This window comes from Halichoerus grypus, chromosome 1, assembly GCF_964656455.1.
Source record: "Halichoerus grypus chromosome 1, mHalGry1.hap1.1, whole genome shotgun sequence".
In the NCBI taxonomy this organism is placed as follows: Eukaryota; Metazoa; Chordata; class Mammalia; order Carnivora; family Phocidae; genus Halichoerus; species Halichoerus grypus.
In genome coordinates this window covers 114270168-114294318 of record NC_135712.1, presented here as the reverse complement: position 1 = coordinate 114294318, position 24151 = coordinate 114270168, and the positions used below count along the sequence as shown (strand labels likewise).

Genomic DNA, 24151 nt, shown 5'->3' with positions numbered 1-24151 from the left:
ACTGAGCCACTCAGGTACCCCAGTGAAATTCTCTTTATTAGTCTTCATGAATAGACTTGTTTCTTCTGCTGTACAGACACAAACTACGCTCAGTGGCAGCAATCCCGTTCCTGGATTTCAGTTTTCTTGTTAGCCTTACTGAGGGAGTTGTGAGAGGGTGGAGAAAAAGGGGGAATAAGGAATGTGAAAATGTTAGGTGATAATGAAGGGACATGATTTTTCTTTTTCGACTACCTAGTAGAAATAAACCCAAAGCTTTTCTAAGGTCTAAGAGTAGATCTGCTAATCTTTAAGCAAGAGTTTTGTCATCTTTGTTATCGTTGATACCTCTCAGATTACAATATAATCCCCTCCCACATTATGTTCTTGAAACTAGTCCTTCCTTACTTTATAATCCATCATCAGAAGAGCATTCAAGTTTGGCTTTTCAAAGCTCCTGAAACTACAACTTGTCCAGTTAGAAAAAAACATTTACTAGCATGGGCACTTTAGCCTACACATCTGCATTCATTACTCTGCTGATGGGCTCTGGCAAAGCAGGGGGCGGGGGGCGGGGTTCGGCAGTGTCCTTGACACAATCATAGCCTTCCATGAACATTAGAAAAGCACTCGTCTTGGCTTCATTTTGGCCTGTGCCAAGCCATAGTACTGGCCATCGTGTCATAGGCGATTGGCACCCCCAACAAGTCCCTACCTGGGAGTTGTTCTCAAAACAACTTGGTTTTGCTATGATAAACAAAAAGCACTGGTAAGAAGAACTGCAGCTCTTTGAAGACAACTGCAGTGCGCTGAGACCTTAAGGAAGTCTAATTATCATAATTTGAAGCAACTCTAACAAACTAAGAGCATCACCCTTTTTTCCTTCTCCCCATCTTTGCTTAAGAAGCATTAACTGACTTTGAAGCATTTTTGTTTAAAAAGTCAGCCACTCATCTTACCCCCAAATCAGGATAATTGTTCTCTCCCCCAACTGAGGTTGAAATAAATGATATCATTACAGTTTGCAAAAAAAGCAGTTTTACTTCTTTATGAGCAAAACACCAGTTACTTCTCAATATAGTCCAACTATTTTGTTTTATATATCTTTAATATAATCGCTAACCCTTTCTCTTGTCAAGTCTTTTAGCAATGAAACAGTTGGGCAAAAATCACATAAAGGAATTAAAAGGAATGAATGAAAAGGCTCTCATTTTAAGTTTTAAAAAAGCAAAACAATGATCACACAGGTCTTTTTTTTTTTTTTAAAGATTTTATTTATTTGAGAGAGAGAGAGCATAAGCAGTGGGACTGGCAAAGGGAGAGAGAGAAGCAGGCTCCCCGCTGATCAGGGAGCCTGACCTCGACCTCCTCGCAGGACTTGATCCTAGGACTCCAGGATCATAACCTGAGCCGGAGGCAGATGCTTAACCAACTGAGCCACCTAGGTGCCCCCACACAGGTCTTTACAAACTCCTTTTGTATACTTTATCTTCAATCTTTATCAAGCTCAATTTAAATATGAGGAAACAAATTGAGAGGTAAAAAAGTAAATTTATGAGTTTGCTGTATGTCATTGAACAAGCTCACGAATGTTGTTGCAGGGATTCAATCCAAATACTCTGACTTCAAGTCCAGTGCCCTTTTTACTGTATCATGTGACATCCATTTAAAAACAAACAAAACCTTAATTAGTAAGCCACGAACATTCATGCAAAATAAACAAAAATCTAAATGATTCAGTAGACTCTATGCTCAGTATGATTCAGTCATCTCAAGTGGGTGGATGCGGATATAATCTACACTAGCAGATGCCCAGTGTCCACACAAGGAAGGCCACAGAGAGTTTTACTATCCTCTGCAATGTGAAGAATGTGCCTGAAATATCATTTAGTTCCTGGGGACTCATCTCAAATAGAGTTGCAGAACTGAAAGTGTCTTAAAGAGTCAGCAGAATAAGAGCGCACCTGGATATAGCTTCATTTGAAAAACAGCTAAAACTGGAAATATTCAGTCCAGAAAAATAAAGATTTAGAAAGAAGGAAGCGTGGGCTGGTTGTTTTGAAGTATTTGAACTATGTAGAAGTAACTTTGCGTCTCAATGTATTAGAGCTAAACACAATAGAATTTTCAGAGGGGGACAAACGATTTTCATTTAATGTATCACTTTCTAGTCATTACAGCTCTCCAGAACGTTTTAAAAGACCACCTCATGAACAGTTTACAAAGGGAACCTGGCCAGTACATTGTACAGAAGACTCCAGACTTCCTGGCTCCTACCCAGCCCCAAGCAGTTTAGCTTGAGAAGGAAAGACCAGGGAGGTTCACTTTTTAGCGCAAGAGATCATACCCGGCACTTTGACCATGGAAAGAGTTTGTCTACAAATACTTATAATGATGATTATAATAATGCTGCTGATAATGATGATAGTATGTTATGCCAATCATGTTTTTTCACATTTGAGAAGCTGAGTACAGCCCATTTACTCTCTTGCTCTTTATCACTCTTTTTGTTTCTTTCTTTTCTTTTTTTTTTTTCAAAATAATACCCCTTGAAGCTCAGGAGACAGACTGAAAGGCAGAGGCTCAGTTAATGCCCTCAATTTAGAACTACATCTCCGAGAAAGAGAATGCCCTTGAGCTAAAAATGTAATTCCTGGCCTGCAGTATCCTGGCAGAGATCAGAGCAGACATCTGTTCCCGCACACGGCTGTCTGTTGACAGCTGTGAGATGCTCACCGAAGCAAGTCTTGAACCGCTCTGCTTCGCTGTCTCAACAGGTTAACTGGAACTGAGGATTTTGTAATACAGCTTTACGTCTGTGCAAATGCTCTGTGTCCTTTAAGTTTGAGTGGCTTTGTAAACAGTGAGTAGATGTTAGGTCCCCTGGATTTGGAGTCAGACGATCAGTTCTGCCACTTGATATGTGTGTGCCCCATATGTGTCCTTCCTTGTAATAGGGAAATAGCAGTAATGCTTCCCACACTGACTTGTTTGGAGGATTGAGGTAACCATATGCATAAAGGATTTAGCATAATCTATAACAAATAATAAGTGCTGAAAAGATATTAGTTGTTTTAATTATATTCATACTCATTGTTTCAAGCAAGAATGATTCCACAGTCATAGATAGTTCTGTGAAGAGTCCAACTACAGCTCTGTTGTACAGCTAAGACTTTCTGTCTGTTGTTTAAAATAAAGTGTGGTTTGTTCAACAATATTATCTGTTATACAAAAGTCATTGTAAAAAATCAAATACTTATAATAAATGTATGTATTGGGATATAGATATAACTTCATGCTAACTTGAGACTTTTTATTTTATTATTTTCTTTGAAATATGGGAAGGTGAGAATGAAGAGACACTGTGGAATTGGACCAAGATAAATATAGTTTTGGTTTCTGAAGCAGGAGATTCTGGGAAGGTGATGACTGGAAAAGAGCTCTCTTCCCTCTACCACCAAACCCTCTGTGTCTATTCCTCCTGAGTCAAATGGATGCTAATGTCTACATGGAGTCTGTGTGCCAGTGAGTCATTGTGTTCCACGGTGGCCGTGGTGTGGACAGCTCATGCACAATCATGAACTCTTGCACTAGGTGAGTCCCTGAAGCCAGGGTTCATGTAGTAAAGCCAAGAAGAAACTGAATCATGCACAGATCCCTCCTCTTCGTGTGGAGGAGAATAGGAAGAGAATGGGTGGAGAGGTTTTCTTGAGGTACTTCAATAAAGAGAGGTTGACTTGCTTGCTTTTATTCTAGCAGTCTTTTCAGAGTAGAAGCCATAGACCTCACATGACCCATATGATCCAGCAACCCTGGTCTCATCTCCCATTCCTCTCTCAACGAGCTTGCTTTCACTCCAGTTACACTTTCTGACCCTTAAATGTCAGAGTCACACTCCCACCCCAGGATCTTTGCAATTATTACACGCTCTGTCTTTCTCAAATACTAGGCAATATACTTATTTTAAGTTATTATATTTATGGACACATTTATAAATTTATTTTCTGCCTCTCCCAAGCCATATTTTCTTTATCAGTCCTCGAAAGGAAGGAGTAAAAAAAAAAAAATGAAATTCTGTGCACAATAGAGACAACTTTGGAATTTAAGAATAAATTTAATAAGAAATGGGTAGAGCCTTCATAAAGAAGATTGAATCTTCTTCAGTGATTTGGCACTGAAGTTGTAATTTCAGTGATTGTAGTAAAATATAGGAAATGAGTAAGCAATGCTTTTGAATGGGAGGACTCAAGATTTTAAAAATCAATACATTCAAAATTTATATATCGATTTAATACAAAAGACTCCTAAATTTAAAAAAATGGCTAAAATGATCTTCAATTATATGAGGGAAAAACTAAATGCCCAAGAATATCCAGGGAAAATGTTGGAAATGTAATTTAATAGTTTATAGTAATAGAGCTATTGAATATTTTTTACATGACTCAAAAAAAAATTATTCTGTAAACCATGTCTCTTAGCTTTCAAAATCAAATTTCTTTGTGCTACTCAATTATATGTACTCATAAATATATGACAACTGTTAAAATTTTGTTAATCTATTTTCTACTCTGCTCTTGTTCAGTCCTCATAATATATTTCTTCCTATCATAATTATACTGTGATGAGTTTTAAATTTGGGGGGACATAAGATTACCAAAAATGGGTTTGTTTATAGCCTCTAAAAATAAATAATGCAAAATAATAGAGCATTTAAAAAAATGTCTGGTTACTTCCAGTGAATATGTAAAATTTGTTTGCTTTATTTTCTCATTTTTTTTTTGAAGATTTTATTTATTGATTTGACAGAGAGAGAGAGAGCACAGGCAAGGGGAATGGCAGAGGGAGAGGGAGAAGCAGGCTCCCCACTGCGCAGGGAGCCCGACCCCTGGGATCATGACCTGAGCCGAAGGCAGTTGCTTAACCAACTGAGCCACCCAGGCGCCCCGAATTTGTTTGCTTTTGATGTTTGTATATATTTTTCCTGTTTAAGTGTATGTTATCTGTGGATTTAATGCCTTCCAGGTTAATATTACAAGAGAGAAACTGTCCATTCCCAACCCATTGAATTTAGTCAGATGTTTTTCTTCAACTTCAACTTCTCCAGTCCATTGATTCTTGTTCATTAGGTTAATAATGGAAATATTTTCAATATTTTTCTGATTGTGAAAATGATCCATACATACTATAAAGATTGAAACAACACAGAAGAGAGGGAGCTGGTCTGTCACATGAAAACACACACTTAAATACACACAAATGCAGGACAGAAGAGAAATTAAAGTCATTCCTAATTTCAAGGATGTATTTACTACATACAAAACAAACAAGTCCAGGTTGGAAATATGTGAAATTCAGATGTGGCAGCCTGGTCTGGTTGACTCCATCTCAATTAACCAACCTGTGCCAATATACTGTGTCAACCTCTGGACCCTAGGCCTATAGATATTTCCTTTTTGGATTGAGAACATGCACCAGACACCATCTATCTTCCTCTTATCTCCCTTCTCTTCTGTCCACATCTACCCCTTTGAAATGACCACCCCTGATATCTTTAAATTCTTCATTTTTTCTTTCTTCTGCTTAGCCAAAATTTAGGCTTATCCCCCGATCCAAAAAAAGTCATCTCTTGTTTCCATTTCTCCCTATACACCATGGAGATTCTTCTCTCCTCTCCTCAACTGAAAAGCCTTTCTATCTTATTTTCCATTTATTTCTCATCTGCTTGCAATCTGGCTTACTTTCTTAATTCTCCATGGAAATGATTCTGGCACAGTTCACCAATGACCTCTATTTCCAAATTCAATGGGAACAATTAAGTCTTTATTTACTGACCCTTCACGGCTCTCTGCTCCCTGACATCACACCCTCCTGGTTCTCATACTTTTGCATTTCTTTAGCTCTTTCACAACCTTTTTTTCCCACATAACCCCTAAATGTCCATGTTCCCTAGGATACATTATTGGAAAAATCCTTATTGGATAATCTCATCTTTTTAATTGTTTTCAGTGACTACGCATGTATTGAAATTCTCAAACCTCTTGATCCCACAGAGAGTTCTGTCCTCACCTATAGATTCACACATATCCAGTTGCTTACTGGACACTTCCATCTGGGCCTGACAATGGTATACCAAATTCAAGAGATTCAAAATAAAATTGATATAACCCCAAGCATTTTTTTTTTTTACGTTTCCTGTTTTGACTGATGGTACTATAATGCACTTAGCTAGAAATCAGTTTTCCTTGTAACTTCTTTATCTTCCATGAACTCACTTTTTTTTTTAGATTTTATTTATTTATTTAGAGAGAGCAAGTGGGGAGAGGGGCAGAGGGAGAGAGAGAATCTCAAGCAGACTCCATGATGAGTGCAGAGCCTGATGTGGGGCTCAATCCCACGACCCTGAGATCATGACCTGAGCCCAAATTAAGAGTTGGACGCTCAACTGACTGAGCCACCCGGGCACCCCCACTAACTTACTTCAAATCAATGGCTCTATGTGTGTAGATCTTGCCTCTCAAATGATTTTTCTCTTTTTCTTCTTTAATACCACAAAGGCATTCAAACTGTCTCCATTCTGTTCATAGTCTTAATGATGTAACCAAAATACATTTCAGACCACATTAGTTCCCTATTTAAACCCTTCAGTGCCTCATTGACACATGCAGAATAATGCCCAACCTCCTCTTAGAATGTACACATGGCTACCTCTCTGTCATCTCCTCTCCCATCACTTCCTGGTGCTATGTTTATCAGAACCCAATTACAAGCAAGCTCCTCATATACTATACTATTTGTAATTCCTCTTCCTCCTTTCATACCATCTCCTTGTTCTGGATCTTCTTCTGCTCATCCATCTTCTATTTCTTTCCTTTACCTGGGCAACTCTTATATAAGACTTGGCTCAGGCCTTATTCCCCAAGCCTTTCTAACTCTTCTCTTTGCTATTCTTCCTTCATCGCATTGGGTTAAATACTTTTATGGATTCTCCAGTGCCTCTCCTTATCATCATCCTCACATGGTATGTACAATTAGGTTTGTGGGCTCACGGGCAGACTGTGTCCAATTTGGCACCTGTATAATCCTAGTTCTCAGCACAGTGACTGGCACATGGTTGGATTCAATACATATCTTGAATGGACAAATGCATGGTATCTTTTACTAGATTTCTTGAATAGTCACTTAGTGAGTGCTAACTAAATGGAAAGTAGCATAGGTATTGTGGCCAAGGACATACTGTTCCATTTTTCTGATTTTCACCTCTTTTCAATTATATTAAGATCCAAGAACATTTGAAAATGTTTTGAAAACAGATTAACAATACACTGAAAACTAATTAACAATACACTGTATACACATTTGTTAAGTTAAATGTTTGCATGTCAGTTGGTGTGGTCATATTTTCCTCCATTATTTTGGTACAAATCCAAAGAAGAGGTTAAAACCATTGTTTTATTTAACCATGTTTCCACATTCCTGTTCCTTTACCTTGCAGAGGTTTTCAACAAACTTAGAATGTTCTCGAACATACAACTACGATACAATCTACCACAAAATTAGCTAAGAGCTGGACATGGTCTAATAATATCCATTACATGTTTATTTTACATTTTAATATTTATCTGTGCTCTGCTAGACCTGAGCCAAGTCTTAAATAATTTGCTTAAATGATTGGCTTGAGTAAATTGAGTCATGACTGAGCTTCATACTGGTAAGAAAAAAAAAATGGGAACCTATTGTCAACTACATCTCATATGTCTTTAAAAATAACTGTAGAAAAAAACATTTTAGATAATGATTTAAAGAAATATTTTATGTGAATTCTTTCATTAAATTCAGAAAAATATGATTTTTGGGAATATGCCTTTGATATTCCCGGTAACTCTGAATACCTCAGACTAGAAAATAAACTCCTCATTTCTCCTACCAGCGGGTGCTAACATCATGCTTTTCAGATCGAGAAAACTAATGTAATCCCTCCGCTGCTCTCTTGGATCTACAATGTCTTAATAATATCATGATTTGTGACTATGCTGGAAGCCATGGCTGGGAGATGCAATTTCACTTTCAGTTCTCTATATCCACAAAAATTTTGTGTTAACATCTAAGGATCTTACTATTACTAGGTACATAGGTTCCTGCCACATTCTTTCTCCTTGATTTTTTTTAATGTATCCCAACATATACTTCTTAAAAAATAGACTTATTTAGGTAGATTTTACATACCATAAAAGTCACCCTTCCAAAGTGTCCTGTTTAGTGGTTTTCGGTATATTCAGAGAGTTGTGCAACCATCATCACCGAGAGGTAATAATAAGCCCCAAACACACAACGTTCTGGCTGTCATCTCTGACCATCCCTATTCTTATGTTCCTGGCTTGCTAACTCTTAAATTCCATCTCCATCTGTTTCCTGACCTTTGATCCGTTTTCTCATTTAACACTTGCTTCTGCCCTGGAGACTTGGCATTTGTATTTTGTCTCTGATTTCTGACAGTCATTAAGGACTTTGACTTAGAATTGCTTACCAGCTCTCTCTCACCAGTTACTCCTGGGAATTCTCCTGTCTTAGCTGTTCCTTAAAAATCTATCCATGCATACAACCCACCCCAACCACTACGGACAGTTAACTGTTTCCCATTAGAGGGTCATTGAATCAGCATTTTACTTCCAAGTTTTGTTGTTTTGGAATTCAGCCCTTGATGAAGCTATAGCAACATGAATGAGCTCAGGATCTCTCATATATGGCTTGTGAATCAAGAGGTAAGGGAAAAAAAATAGAGATCTTGCTTAGGAGAAATCTAGTGCATGACTTTGGAAGCTGGGAATTGCTTCAAAACCAGGCACATAAAGATATGAGGTACACCCAAGTGAGGCACAGATGAATTGCCTATAGGTCCTAATTCTAGCTTATCCTTCAAGGCTTTGCCTAGATACATACAGAATGAACCACATCTCACTGTTCATACTGGAAATGGGAGGGGGAGTTTAGGGAGCGTTCGTGATTGTCACCTTGATAGAAACAGTGCTTTGTGTTTCTCATTGGTAAAATTAGGTGAATAATTCATGCCCCTGTTATCCAACAATGACTTAAGGGTTATTTTGTAAAGATAGCAGCAAGTATCACATAATGCATGTGGGAATTCACAGTGTCAGCAGGAGCACAAGTCATCCGTTTTTGCAATTTTCTAGAGAGGCAGACTTGGACAGTGGGGCTGGGTACTGGCAGAAGTACTCTGCCCTCTGCTTCTCTCTCTATTTAACGGAGAAAACATAACAGTGATCTTGCTCAGGAAATAAATACTTCGAGCCTCGGAGCCAGTTTTTTAATGATGAACCAGAAAATCCAGCTTTCTAGTACCTGGAGACAGCGAAGGAAGTTGCCATGCTACCCAGAGAGAGCTCCACAGGCAGGAACCAGGACCAGCTTTCTATATAGGAGTGATAGATAAAAGGTAAGCAAATGAATGTTTAGAATTGCTAAGCACTATGTACATTAAAGTAATCTATCTACGAATACCAAAAAGTAATGGTGAAAGATTACTATGAAGAATACGATATGTGGAATATATAATGGCCATGATATTTTGTTCTTTAATTCTAAATATGTAACTTTTGTTTAAATAATAAATATTTCTGATCTTAAAATGATCTTTATGGTTTGTTTCACTTGTGGCAGCTCACAACTGGGATGAGGAATGAAACTGATGGCCAAGGAGGGTGAAAAAATAAAGAAAAGCAAATAATTGTTTCAATTAGTATAATTCTTGTTCTAAAACTAAGAGCAAGATTTAAAAATCACTAATTTTCATAATTCTTATTTAATAATGCATGCAGTTAAATAACTGTAAATTCACCAGAATAAAATTCCTACGTGTAATTCGTGTGATGCTGGACCTTGCAATGGAAGTTTAATTTGCATGGCTACATTTCAATGAGGAAACTGAAAATAACTTGCCCCAAATCCAAAAGCTGAGAAGCAGTGGAGCCAGGACTCAGATCTGCATTTATTACAATCTGTGATTTCCTCTACCAGACAGAATTGGGGAATATTTAGCTTGCTTCAGTATTTAAAGTGATACTGCTCTCTGGCCCGGACTGGCTTCCAGAGCCCCAGAATAAGTATAAACGCACAGGACACCACATGTGGTTTAAAGTCTGCTGTTTTCTCTCTGAAATTCTTAATACTTTTTTAACAAGGGATCTAGCACTTCTGGTTTGCCCTGGGCCAGAATTATGTAGCTGGTCCTGCTTCTGGAAAAGTCTGGATAGCTCTTTAAAGAGTCTTCGTGTTTATAATGAGTGTCATAAAATCTAGATTTATCAACTAGCAGAATTGTTCCTGGACATCTTTGGGACTGATTCATTTCTTTTCATTTTGGTAAAACAGCTTCACCTCTCAGACATCAGTTTTCTTTTTTCAGAAAATGATACTCATTGACCCTGAGGGAGCTCACTTATTGCTGAAGTGCTCTCCACCCACGGTGATGCTTCTGGAGCTCTCCAAAGGAAGGTACGTCACTGGTTCTTTCTATAGTTACCTAGAATGGCCTTCTTTGGGCCTCGAGGAAACTACAGGACTTGGGAAAATGTAACTTCCTCTAGTTTCCTGAAGGGATAATTTGACCCTTCTCAACAGTTACCTTCAAAATACAAGAGCTGAGACAAAAGGAGAGAGAGAAACTACAACACTGTTTCTGGACTGTCTTCTACCTAGAAAGAGTGTATTGATCTCTCATTGTGTTCCTACAGCACCCAATATAAATCTTATTAAATGCTGTTAGAGTGGCCTGTGACGCCAGAGACAAAGAAATGCCCAGAGTGGAGCAACCAGCAGGACAGAGTTTATTCACTCTCCAAGGAAGGAGAGGGGCCAGACATTCTAGACAAATGTCGCCCTGAGTTTTCTGTTAGGCTGGGCCTTTTAAGGGGTTTTGAAGGATGTGAGAGGGTTGAAGCTGCGAGCATGTGAGGGGGGGTGGGGTGTGAGGTGGGGGTCAGCTCTTGGCCAGGTAGAGCAGGAAGTGGCAGTTTTCTTGAGGGGCTCTGTCTGGGATGTGGGTTGTGGTCAGGCTAGAGAAGAATATGTTTTGTAATTGGGGTCTATTTATTAAGAATGTAGGGCCCCGGGGCGCCTGGGTGGCTCAGTTGGTTAAGCGACTGCCTTCGGCTCAGGTCATGATCCTGGAGTCCCTGGATCGAGTCCCACATCGGGCTCCCTGCTCAGCAGGAAGCCTGCTTCTCCCTCTGACCCTCCCCCGTCTCATGTGCTCTCTCTCTCTCTCTCATTCTCTCTGTCTCAAATAAATAAATAAAATCTTTAAAAAAAAAAAAAAAGAATGTAGGGCCCCATGACCTAGGAAAACAAAGCATGAGGGCCAAGTGCTGACACCTGTGAGTTTTGTCGATAAGCTTGGTTGGACTGGGGGTTTGAATAGATTCCTTTCAATTGCCCTTATCACCTGGAAGACGTGTAAATGTCTTTCTCCTCTACTAGACTACTTTAAGGAGTAGAATATTACCTTGTTTATTTTTTTTTCAATCTTTGGAGCTCCATTATTTAAAAACATTTTGATGAAGTGTTTGGTGAAATGAAATGAATTGCCAAAGTCCCCTCCCCCGCCATATTCCATGACTTTGGCAATTACATATTTCAATCCCAATTACTTGTTTTTCAGGTGAGTTATGTGAAAACTTTCCTCAATCCCAAGTAAAACTTAATGAATCCCCCAAATGGATGTGTAAGTGCTTCATTACCTAAAAGCAATGTTTCTAATTAGTTTCTGCCTCTGGGTTTTATTTTCTCAACGTGATTCAGCTAATGTTTCAGCTAAAGAGAAAAATGAGCCACTGATTAAACTAAAGTCTTAGCATAAGACAAAGTCAGTCACTATTAGCATAAATTCTTCTTCAACAGCATTTGACAAAAAGTACTGCTAATTATCTAGCCAACTATAGATACAGATATATTCCAACTACAGTTGGAATATGGCACTCACATATTAAATAAGAGTGTCTCTTTAAAGATAACGTGATTGAGGCCACCTTCCTTGTAGAAGAGGAAGATTTTTCTAGATGAGAATATGTAATTTTCAAAAGTGATAGGATCAGGGTCCAAACTCATCAGTCAAAATCCTGTGAATACTTAAAAAATTTAAGAGGAAATAGTAATACAATCTTACAGCATTTTATCAGGGAATAAAGCATGATTCCTGTATTACTCTGTTAGGTCTGCTATAACAAAATACCACAGACTGGATGGTTTAAACAACAGAAACTTATTTTCTTACAGTTCTGAAGGCTAGTTCTTGATGTCTTCAGGGTTGGTTTCTGGTGAGAACTTTCTTCCTGGATTACATATGGCTGCCTTCTCCCTGTGTCCTCACTTGGGCTTTCTTCTGTGCACATATATAGAGAGAAAGATCTCTCATGTATCTCTTTCTTTTTATAAGGACACCCTAGTCCTATTGGATCAGGGCTCCACCCTATGACCTCCATTAACCCTAATTATCTTTCTGAAGGCCCTATCTCCACGCACAGTTACACAGGGATGGGGGTGGGAGGTAGGACTTCAACATATGAATTTTGCAGGGGCATAATTTGGTCCATAACAATTTCTAACTTGTTTGATGAGGTCATAACAGAGGTATGTTGGAGCCAGCTTGCGCAGGCTCACAGGAACCAACTGTGAGCATCTCTTCCCAACTCTGCATTCAGTGACTTAAAATCTGCTTTAGTGGGAGTACTGACACCATTAAATTCATCAACCACTACTCTTCAGCAGCATCTAGCACATATTATCACTGAATCTATAATTACATACAATAATCACCACTGTATAATAAATAAAAGTAAATAAATAATCATGTCAACAAATGTTCGATGTATATCTATCAGTGAAAAATTAAAAATTTGGAAATCATAAGAAAAATAAAATCTCATATGCATTTTCTCTCTGATTAAATTTATCTTGAAGATTGTGTTCAACTTGATTAGTGAAATGGATTTTGCAAATAATAACTAATAAGAGATATGCATTGGCTTTTCCCAATATTTAATTATAAAAATTTTCAAATATACAGAAAAGTTGAAATATGTTACAGCAAACACCCATATATCCATTATTTACATTTTGCAATGAACATTTTACTATAGTTGCTTCATCATATACCCATCCATTATTCCTCTACCCATCAATCAAAGCTTCTTAATTTTTTTATGCATTTCATAGTAAGTTGAAAATACCAGTACACTTCCACTAGATACTTCAGCATGCCTGTGATTAACTATGATCTGCTATTTGTATTGGGTTCCTTTTTTTTCTTAAAAGGTAAAATTCCCTTTAAGAATCTGAGCGAAGATTAACCCTGGGGGCTTCCGTAGACCAGGACCTCACCAATGATCTACCAGAAGGAACATTTTGTAGGTTAACAGTAAAATTCCCATACAGTAAAATGTATAAATTTTAAGTGTACCATGTGATGAGTTCTTACAGATATATTCACTTGCATAACCTAGACCATTATCAAGATACTGAGCATTAGCCTCAGCGCTGAAAGCTTCCTCATGCTCCTTCCAATTCCAACCCCACCCTTTATAGGCACCACAACTGTTCTGATTTTTTTTCTTACCATAGAAAATTGTTGTCTCCTTATTAATTCTATAAATGGAAACAATACAGTATGTACTCTAGGTATGGAGCTTTTTTCATTCAGCATGGTATTTTTGAGATTAATCCATGCCATTGTATGTACCAATAGTTCATTCTTTTTATTAATATGAAGTGTTCCATTGTATGAATATAATATAATTTCTTGATCCATTGTCCTCTCATGGAACCCCAAGCTATTTCCAGGCTTTTGCTATTATGAATAAAGCTCTATAAACTTTTTTGTCAAGTGTTTTTGTGGACATATGTTCTCATTTCTCTTAGATAAATACTTAGGAATTGAATTACTGTGTCAAAAAATAAACATATGCTTAGTTTCATAAAAAATTGCCAGAGTTTTTTCCAATGCGGTTATACCATATTACATTCCCATCAATAATGTCTGAGAGTTACAACTACTCCACATTCTCTCCAACAGTTAGGTCATTAGTTAACTCATTCTTTTTTTGTTTTAACCATTCTGATGATATGTGTGGGTATCTTTTCATAATTGTAATAGCCATTTTCTTGTCACAAGCAATATTGAACATTTTTTATGTGCTTATTGGCCACTTGTATCTCTTCCTTTGCCAAATGTCTATTGAAATATTTTGCTCACTTTAATTGATCTTTTTGTCTTTTAATTTTTAAGAGGTTGTTAAATATATTGTGGATAGCAGTCTTCTGTCAGATACATGTTTGTAAATATTTCTCTCTTTGAGTCACCTATTCATTTTTAAAAATGTCTTTCAATGACAGAAGTTTTTACTTTTCATGAGGTCTAATTTATCATCTTTTACTTTTATGGTTATTGCCTTCTTATTTCTGTCTATAAAATCCTTGCTTAGCCCTGAATTACAAAGATATTATACTATGTTTATGTTTTAAGCTTTCTAGATTTAGCTAATAGATTTTAGTTTATGATATACCTTAATTTTTGTGTATAGTATTAGATAGTCTTTGAAGTTGATTATTCCCATACAGATATCTAGTTGTTCCAGACCATTTGTTGAAAAGATTTTCCTATCCCCTTTGGATTCCTTTGGCACCTTTGTCAAAACTTAATTTACCACCAATATATGATTCTATTTCTGGACTCTCCATTCTATTGGACTGATCTGTTTATTAATCCTATGCTAGTTCCACATCATCTTGGTTATTATAGCTCTACAGTAAATCTTGAGGTTAGCAAATGTAAGGCCTCCAAATTTGTTCTTTTTAAAGATTGCTTTAAATATTCTAGGTCATTTGTGCTTCCATATAAACAGTAGAATCAATTTCTACCAAAACACCTGCTGGGATTGTGTCAGACTTGAACTGAAACTATAGACCAATTTGGAGTGAACTGCTATCTTAATGGTTTTAGGTCTTCAAAATCAATGAACTCCATTAAATGGACTCCAATTATTTAGGGTTTTTTTTTATTAACTTCCGTCAGTGTATTATAGTTTTCAGTGTGAATGTCTTTTGTATCTTTTGATAAATTTATATCCAAATATCTTGTTTTTTGATCCTATTCTAAATAGAATTATTTCTGTAATTTCATTTTCCCTTTTTTTTTTTTTGCTATTAGTGTATATAAATGCAACTGACTTTTAATTGTATCCTGTGACCTTGCTAGCTCATTTATTATTTTTGGTAACTTAATTGTAGTTTCCTTAGTTTTTTTCTATGTTAAAAATTATGTCATATTCAGATAGAGACATATTTACTTATTTTTGAATTTTAGGCTTCTTAAATATTTTATTGCCTTACAGCAATCAGTTAGGACCTCTCGTAGGTTCAATAGAAATGGTGGAAGTCGGTATTCTGGCTTTTTTCAGACCATAGTGGAGAAGTATTAAATATTTCAGCATTAGGTAGCTTCTTCGATACCATTTGTCAGGTTGAGAAAGATTTATTATCCCTAGTTTGCTGAGAGCAGCCATGAATAAATGTTGAATTTTGTCAAATGCTTTTTTGTAATCTGTTGAAATGATCATACTGACTTTGTCTTTTATTGTTAATATGGTGTATTACATTGGTTGACTTATGAATGTCGAACCAGCCTTATGTTCTTAGGATGAACTCCCTTGATCAAGATGTATTCTTCTTCTCTCTACATCACTGGAGTTGATTTGTTAATATCTCATTAAAAATCTTTTGACCTTGTTTAAGAGAAATATTGGTTAAGAGTGGTTTTGGTAATATTTTTGTCAGGTTTCAATATAAAAATTATATTGGCTTTATAAATCCAATTGTAAAGTGTTTCTTTCTTCTGTATTTTCTCAATAATATTGGTGTTATTTCTTTCTTAAATGTTTGCTAGAATTAATCAGGGAACCATCTTGACCTGCAGATTTCCTTGTGGAAGGATTTCAATAAGAAATTCAATTCCTGTGGTACCTGGGTGGCTCAGTTGTTAAGCGTTTACCTTCGGCTCAGGTCATGATCCCACGGTCCTTAGATTGAGCCCCACATCGGGCTCCCTGCTCAGCGGGAAGCTTGTTTCTCCCTCTCCCACTCCCCCTGCTTGTGTTCCCTCTCTCGCTGTGTCTCTCTCTGTCAAATAAATAAAATCTTAAAAAAAAAAAAAAAAGAAAGAAAGAAATTCCTGTGCTAGATACAGTACCATATACATTTTCCATTATATCTTGCATTAGTTTTGGTAAGTTGTATTCTCAAGACATTCAAATATAGTTGTATTTTCAAGACATTTATCTATTTTATCTTGTTTGTTCAATTCCTGATAATCATAATTTATTTTTTTCGTTTTCTTTATGGTAAGTCTAGGTAGGTTTATTAATTTTGTTGATGGTTTCCATTGTTTATATTTCATTGAATTCTGATATATTTATTTTCTTCCTTATGCATACTTCGAGTTTTTACTTCCTTAGATGGGATCTTAAATGATTCCTTCTGAAGAAGTGTTTCTAGTATAAATAGTTTAAAATACAAATTTTCTTGAAAGTACTACTTTAGGTGCACTGTGCAAATTTTCATATGTTGTATTGTTATCATTCATTGTAATTTCCCTCTTGATTTCTTCTTTTATCCATAGATTATTTAGAAATGTGTTGTTTAAATTTTCAAATATTGCCATGTAAAGAGATTTTATTACTAATTTATAATTTAATCCAATAGTGGTTAGAGGGTATACTCTGTATGATTTTAATTCTTTTAAATTTATTGAGACTTGTTTTATTGCCCAGCATATGGTATATCTTAGTGAATGTATCATTTGTAACTGAAAAGAGCATGTATCCTGTAGTTCTTGGGTATAATGTTCTATAAATATCAATTAGGTGAAGTTAGTTAATACTGGTGTTCAGATCTTGGCTATCTGTCTGTCTATCATCTACCTATTTATTGTTCTCATTGTTCTATCAATTGCTGAGAAATTTCTTTAATCTTCAATTGTGACTGTGGAATTGTCAATTTCTTCTTTTAATTCAAGTTTTTTCTTGAATGTGAAGCTCTGTTTTTAGGTGTATTGAAGATTGCTATACCTTTCTATATTTATCTCTTTATTCAAGATAAAGTGAAATATTTTATTATGACATGCCCTTACTTATCTTTGATAATATCTTTTTCTTGAAAACAGCTTTATGTGGTATTGATATTACCTCTCCAGCCTTCCTATGCTTACTGTTTTCTTGGTATATATTTCCATCCATTAATTTCAGTCTTTCTGTATCTTTAAGTTTTTTTTTTAAATTATACTTATATAACATAGAGTGTAATAATAGTTTCAGATGTACACTATAGTGATTCAACATTTCTATTCATCACCTAGTGCTCATCACAAGTGCATTCCTTAATACTCATCACCTATTTAACCCATCCCCTCACTAACTTCCCTTCTGGTAACCATCAGCATGCTTTCTGTAGTTAAGAGTATGTTTCTTGATTTGCCTCCCTCTTTCTTTTTTACCCCTTTGCTCATTTGTTTTGTTTCTTAAATTCCACATACGAGTGAAATCATATGATATTTGCTTTTCTCTGACTGACTTATTTTCCTTAGCATAATATTCTCTAGCTCCATCCATGTCATTGCAAATGGCAAGATTTCATTCCTTTTTATGGCTGAGTAATATTCCATTGTGTATGTATATATACCACATCTTCTTTATACATTCATCAGTCAATGGACACTTGGGCTGTTTCCCTAATTTGGCTATTGTAGATAACACTGCTATAAACCCTGGCATGCACGTATCCTTTTGAATTAGTATTTCTGTATTCTTTGGATAAACACCGAATAGTGCTATTGCTGGATTATAGGGTAGTTCTATTTTTAACTTTTTGAGGAACTTCTGTACTGCTTTCCAGAGTGGCTGCACCAGTTTGTATTTCCACCAACAGTGTAATAGGGTTCTCCTTTCTTCACATCCTTGCCAACACCTGTTGTTTCTTGTGTTAGTTTTAGCCATTCTGCCAGGGTGTGAGGTGATATATCATTGAGGTTTTGATTTGCATTTCCCTGACGATGAGTAATGTTTAGCATCTTTTCCTGTGTCTGTTGGCCATCTGTATGTCTTCTTTGGTGAAATGTCTGTTCATGTCTTCTGCCCATTTTTTAATTGGATTATTCATTCTTTTGGGTGTTGAGTTTTATAAGTTCTTTATATATTTTGGATACTAAACCATTATCAGATATATCATTTGCAAATATCATCTCCCATTCTGTAGGTTGCCTTTTAGTTTTGTTGATTGTTCATTTTGTTATGTGAAGCTTTTGATTTTGATGTCTTCCCAATAGTTTTTTTTTTTTTTTGCTTTTGTTTCCCTTGCCTCAGGAGACCTATCTAGAAATAAACTGCTGTAGCGGATGTCAAAGAAGTTACTGCTTGTGTTCTCTTCTAGAATTTTTATGGTTTCAGGTCTCACATTTAGGTCTTTTATCCATTTTGAATTTATTTTTGTGTATGGTGTAAGAAAGTGGTCCAGTTCCATTCTTCTGCATGTTGCTGTCCAGTTTTCCCAACAGCATTTGTTGAAGAGACATTCTTTTTCCCATTGGATATTCTTTCCTGCTTTGTTGAAGATTAATGGACCATATAGTTGTGGGTTCACTTCTGGGTTTTCTATTCTGTTCCACTGATCTATGTGTCTATTTTTGTGCCAGTACCGCATTGTTTTGACCATTACAGCTTTGCAATATAACTTGAAGACTGGAATTGTGATGCTTCCAGCTTTGCTTTTCTTTTTCAGGGTTGCTTTGGCTGTTTGGGGTCTTTTGTGGTTTCTGTACCTTTATTTATTTAATTAATTTATTTTTTAAAAAGATTTATTATGTGTGGGGGGGGGCTGACGGAGAGGGAGAGAGAATCTTAAGCAGACTCCAAGCCCAGCATGGAGCCTGACATGGGGCTTGATCTCCTGGTCCCGAGATCACAACCTGAGCTGAAACCAAGAGCTGGATGCTTAACTGTGCCATCCAGGCACCACTTTGTATCTTTAAAGTGTAATACCTGTATGTAGTATATAATCAGGTCTTGCTTTTTTATCCATAGTGAACATTTCTGGCTTTTAATAAATCTATTGGACGTTTAGTTATCATCACTTACATAACTTTTAGTGTTTTTTTTTCCCCTGGATTATAGTACATATTCTTAACTTTTTACAGCATAGGAGACCTAATATACCACTTCATATTAATGTAGAAACACTGAAAACATATGGGTCCATTTACTCTACTCGCATCCTTATTGCTACAGTTGTCACATGTAGTACATTTTTTATATGTTATAAACTCCTTTGGGGCTATAAGTTCTGGTTTGATCATTCATAAGTATCTAAAGGAATTAAGAGAAAAAGTCTTTCCATTTGCCAATTCCATGAACTTCATTCCTCATGAGTACACAAGTTTTCTTTCAGCTGGTGTAATTTCCCTTCAGCTTGAAAAACTTTCCTCAGCATTTCTTGTAGTCCAGGTGTGGTGGTGACAAATTCTACTTTATCTTAAAAGATCTTAATGCCACTTTTATTTTTGAAGCATATTTTCATTTGACATAGAATTCTAGGTCAACAGTTTATCTTCCACTGCTGAGTTTTGAGAGTTCTTTACATTTTCTAAATATTTGGCCATTTTAGGATATACAATTAACAAATTTTCCTCCCAAACTGTAGCTTGTCTTTTTACTCTTTTCACATCATCTTTTGCAGACCAATAGTTTTCAATCTTGATAAGGTCCAATTTATCAATTTTTTCTTTTATGGATTGTGATATTATTGTCGAGTCTAAGAACTCTTTGCCTAGTCCTAGATCCTAAAAATTTTCTCCCTGTTTTCCTAAAAATTTTATAGTTCTACATTTTACACTTAAAATATCTGATACATTTTGAGGTATTTTTGTGTAATGTATGAGGTTTGGGTTGAGATTTATATTTTTACCTGTGTATGTCCAATTGCTCCAGCACCACTTGTTGAAAAAGCTATCCTTCCTCAATTGATTTTTTTTTTTTTTTTTGCACATTTGAACAAACTTGGGTGGATCTATTTTTGGACTTTGTATTCTGTTCCATTGATCTATGTGAGTATACCTCCACCAATACCACACAGTCCTCATTATTGTAGCAGTGTATTAGGCCTTAATATTGGGTAGAGGGATTTCTACCTCTTTGTTCTTTTTCATAAGTGTCTTATTTTTCTAGGGCTTGTGCCTTTATATACAAATTTTAGAATAAACCTGTCTACAAAAAAGCTTTTTTCTTTTTGAATCTCGATAGACATTATATTAGAACTATCCATCAATTTGGGGAGAATTGCCTTTACTCTTCCAGTACAATAAATAGGATATCTTTTCATTTATTTATATCTTTGATTTCTTTCATCAGCATCTTGTAACTTTCAGCATATTGATCCTGTACATGTTTACTAGATTCATGAATAAAAACTGTATAATCATTCTACCTAAAATCAAAGCCTGGTAAAGATTACCTAAGTCTTATTTTCTCTGGGGCAATTGTAAATGATATTGTATTTCTAATTTTGTTTTCTACATGTTCATTGTTAATATATAGAAATACTATTGATTTTTATAGCTTGATCTATGTCATGTAACCTTGCTGAACTCATTCATTAATCTTAGGAGTTTTGTTTATTTGGCATGTAGATTTATTGGGATTTTTCAGGCGGACATACATGCCAGCTTCTTGAATCTGTGGATTTGTATCTTTTGTATATTTTAGCCATTATGATTATTTTTTAATACTCTTTCAACCTCCCTCTCTTTCTCCTCTCTGATGACACAAACTTTAGGTTCTTTGTTACTGTCCCATGGGTCCATGAGACTCTGTTCATTTTCTTTCCATCAGTCTATTTTCTTTTTGTTGTTGGGATTAGGTCAATTACATCAAGTTCACTGATTCCCCCTTTTTTTTTTTTTTAGGATTCATTTATTTATTTTAGAGAGAGAGCATGCGAGTGGGGAGAGGGGCAGAGGGAGAGGGAGAGAGAGAGAATCTCAAGCAGACTCTCTGCTGAGCATGGAGCCCGACAGGGGACTTGATCCCAGGACCCTGAGACCATGACCTGAGCTGAAATCAAGAGCTGGCTGCCCAACTGACTGAGGCACCCCACAAGTTCACTAATTTTATCTTCTGTCATCTCCACTCTACTACTGAACCCATGTAGTATGTTTTTTTGTTTGTTTTTAAATTTCTGTTACTCTATTCAGCTCTATAATTTCCATTTGGGTCCTTCTATTTCTGTGCTGAGATTTTCTATTTTTCCATCCATTTCAAGAAAATTGTCCAAGGACCAGACAGTGAGATTAGTGCCTGGGGTGAATCTAAATTTTGAAGGGCCAAAGCAGATACAATTTTGCAAGCCCTCTTTAAGAAACATAGTATAAAATTAGGTATGAAAGTGAGTATTGCTTTAGATTTATAAAAGAAATCCCAAACTTTACAAATTGCAAATTAAAAAAAACCTGACAAATGCGAAATCCTCAAATCCAGAGAAATAAAATATTTTTAATTAAAAAATTAACAAATCAAATTGCAACTGTTTATGAAAGAGCAACGTAGGGGGTGCCTGGGTGGCTCAGTCAGTCAAGCGGTTGCCTTTGGCTCAGGTCATGATCCCAGGGTCCTGAGATCGAGCCCCACATCAGGCTTCTTGCTCAGCGGGGAGTCTGCTTCTCCCTCTCCTTCTGCTGCTTCTCTCTCTCTCCTTCAAAGAAAGAAAGAAAGAAAGAAAGAAAGGAAGGAAGGAAGGAAGGAAGGAAGGAAGAAAGAAGGAAAGAAAGAAGAAAGAAAGAAAGAAAAAGAAAGAAAGAAAGAAAGAAAGAAAGAAAGAAAGAAAGAAAGAAAGAAAAAGAAAGAGCAACGTAGAAAATGGTAAAGCAAGCTCAAATGATCACAATTTGACTTTCTGATTTTATTACTTTTCTGTTACTATGTAATTATCACAAATTTAGTGGCTTAAAACAACATACAGTTATCTCATAATTTTTTTGAGTCAGGAGTCTGGACACAGCTTAGCTGGGTCCTCTGCTCAGTTTCCTACAAGGCTGTAGTTAAGGTGTTGTTAGTCAGGCTGCATTATCCTCTGGAGGCTTGACTGTGGATGTATCTATTTCCAAGCTTTATCAGCTTGTTGGCATAATTTACTTTCTTGCTGCTGTATCATTTAAGTGTCTGTCTTACTGCTTGCTGTCAGCTGAAGGCTATCTGTCGTCCACTGCCATCTGGACCTCTTCCTAGGTTCACTTACAGTGTGGCAGCTTACTTCATCACGTCAGCAATAGAGAAAAAATCTTTCTCTGGTTAGCTAAGATAAAAGTGACATCCCATAACCTTTATTATATAATGCGACTTAACTAAGGGAGAGACACCCTATCTCAATTTCATACCCTATTGTTTTAGAAGCAAGTCATTGTTTCTGCCAATCCTCAAGCTGTGATAAGTGTTGTCATTAACTCATGTAATTTCAATGTGCTAGAAATTATTCTGTAAAATTATATAATTACCTAGGTTAACAATAAGATTATATATGAGACAATAAAGAATCACATTATGGCCCATAAAATGGTTTAAGAGCATTGCATGCTCTTATCTGTTGTACTGGTTCATTTTTTTGCACTTTGTGTGAGGGCAAGTTATTGAGAAATATCGGCCTCAAGCACATATATGAGAGAGAGAGAGAGAGACAGATTACCTGGAATGTGAATCAGAACATCCTCTTTTGTGCCAGGCTTTGGGTAAAAGAAAAGGAAGACCATAGCAATTCAAAACAGGAGTGAAAGTGATATGAAAATAGAAGAGAGATAGATAAACCATGAATACAAAAGTGGTAGGGATTCCATGGATGAGCTACCCTCGTGCATAAGCCCCTCTGCCAACTTCATGCACGAACCTATGAATAATGCAACATTCCTGAGTGTTTTAAGTCCCCTTGAGCAGAGGGAAAGACCAGGGCATCCGTGAAAGACTGTGGGTATAAAAAGAGAATGTCATACCTGTCCATGATGTCAATGAACATTAATTAACTAATACTTGGAACCTCAGTTTTCTTATGAATAAAATAAATAAAATAATACTATTTGTAAAACAATATTTTATCTATAAAATAATACTAAAATGTTCTAATTATAAAATTCTGATTGTGTAAATGCTTTCAAATATTCTTAATGTACTCTGAAGCAAGTTTGTCACATATTTTGAGATGTAGAACTTAACTGAGTTACGGATTTTCAACTTAGAACAAGTCTTCAAGAAAACTAATATTGGGGAAAATAATGTTGGGAAGCAAAACTGGAGAATACGTGGCTTGTTTACATAAGTGCACACATAAAGAATTATAGTTATTATTTGAATCAAATATCAACAACTAGAAATACGTCACATATATACACCAGTAGTATAGGAGAGCATGTATTTGCTCAGTGTGGAAAATGCTAGATTAGAATACCCAGAAGTAATAAAACTTTACTTTCTCATTATTTTTCTAAGACATTTATTTCCCACTTAGAGCAGTTATGCATCATCTGAAAGCTGTAAACAATGTTTATAGTGTAGTGTCCTCTATCTAAGTAGAGTTGAGAACAGGGATGCATTAATAATATAAATAACAATAATAATAGTGAAACATACTTCTTTAATCATAACAAAACCCTAAAGAGAGAGGGGTAGTGATTCCTTTACAATTCCCTTACAATTACTTACCAGTGCTTAGGGAGGTTTCATTAAGGTTGTTGTATGAGAAGGACAGAGCCAGGCCATCAAACCCAGGTCATATTTGGGTTTCTGAAGCAAAAATGGTATCATTTTACACATTTCTTACATCTAATAATATGATTGAATTTAATTATTTATACTTATTCCTAACTCTCAAAGAATAGATTAAATCAAACCACTACTAGAAGAGAGGTTTTGCTAATAATTCTCGAAACACTGACTCCCATAAAGCTCAGGGGCATGAACGTAAACTTGGCACTTATTGAAAAAGCTACGTAAGTTCCACACTGCGCGTGTGGCAGTTTGTGAGCTGTACATAGGACGGCACTAGAAACCAAGACAGAAACAAAAATGGAGCCACCCTT

At 36.1% G+C, this 24151-nt stretch overlaps 1 protein-coding gene and 1 long non-coding RNA gene across 4 annotated transcripts in view; one reads left to right on the top strand and one right to left on the bottom strand.

Annotated features, from left to right (window-relative positions):
• LOC118526746 (phospholipid scramblase 4) overlaps positions 1–24151 on the bottom strand; it is a 129051-nt gene that overhangs the window by 58706 nt on the left and 46194 nt on the right. The window lies entirely within an intron of this gene.
• LOC144379933 (uncharacterized) lies at positions 9179–14987 on the top strand. The gene is made up of 3 exons (XR_013443490.1): positions 9179–9430; positions 10400–10488; positions 14867–14987. It is a non-coding gene; the product is annotated as an uncharacterized LOC144379933 (long non-coding RNA).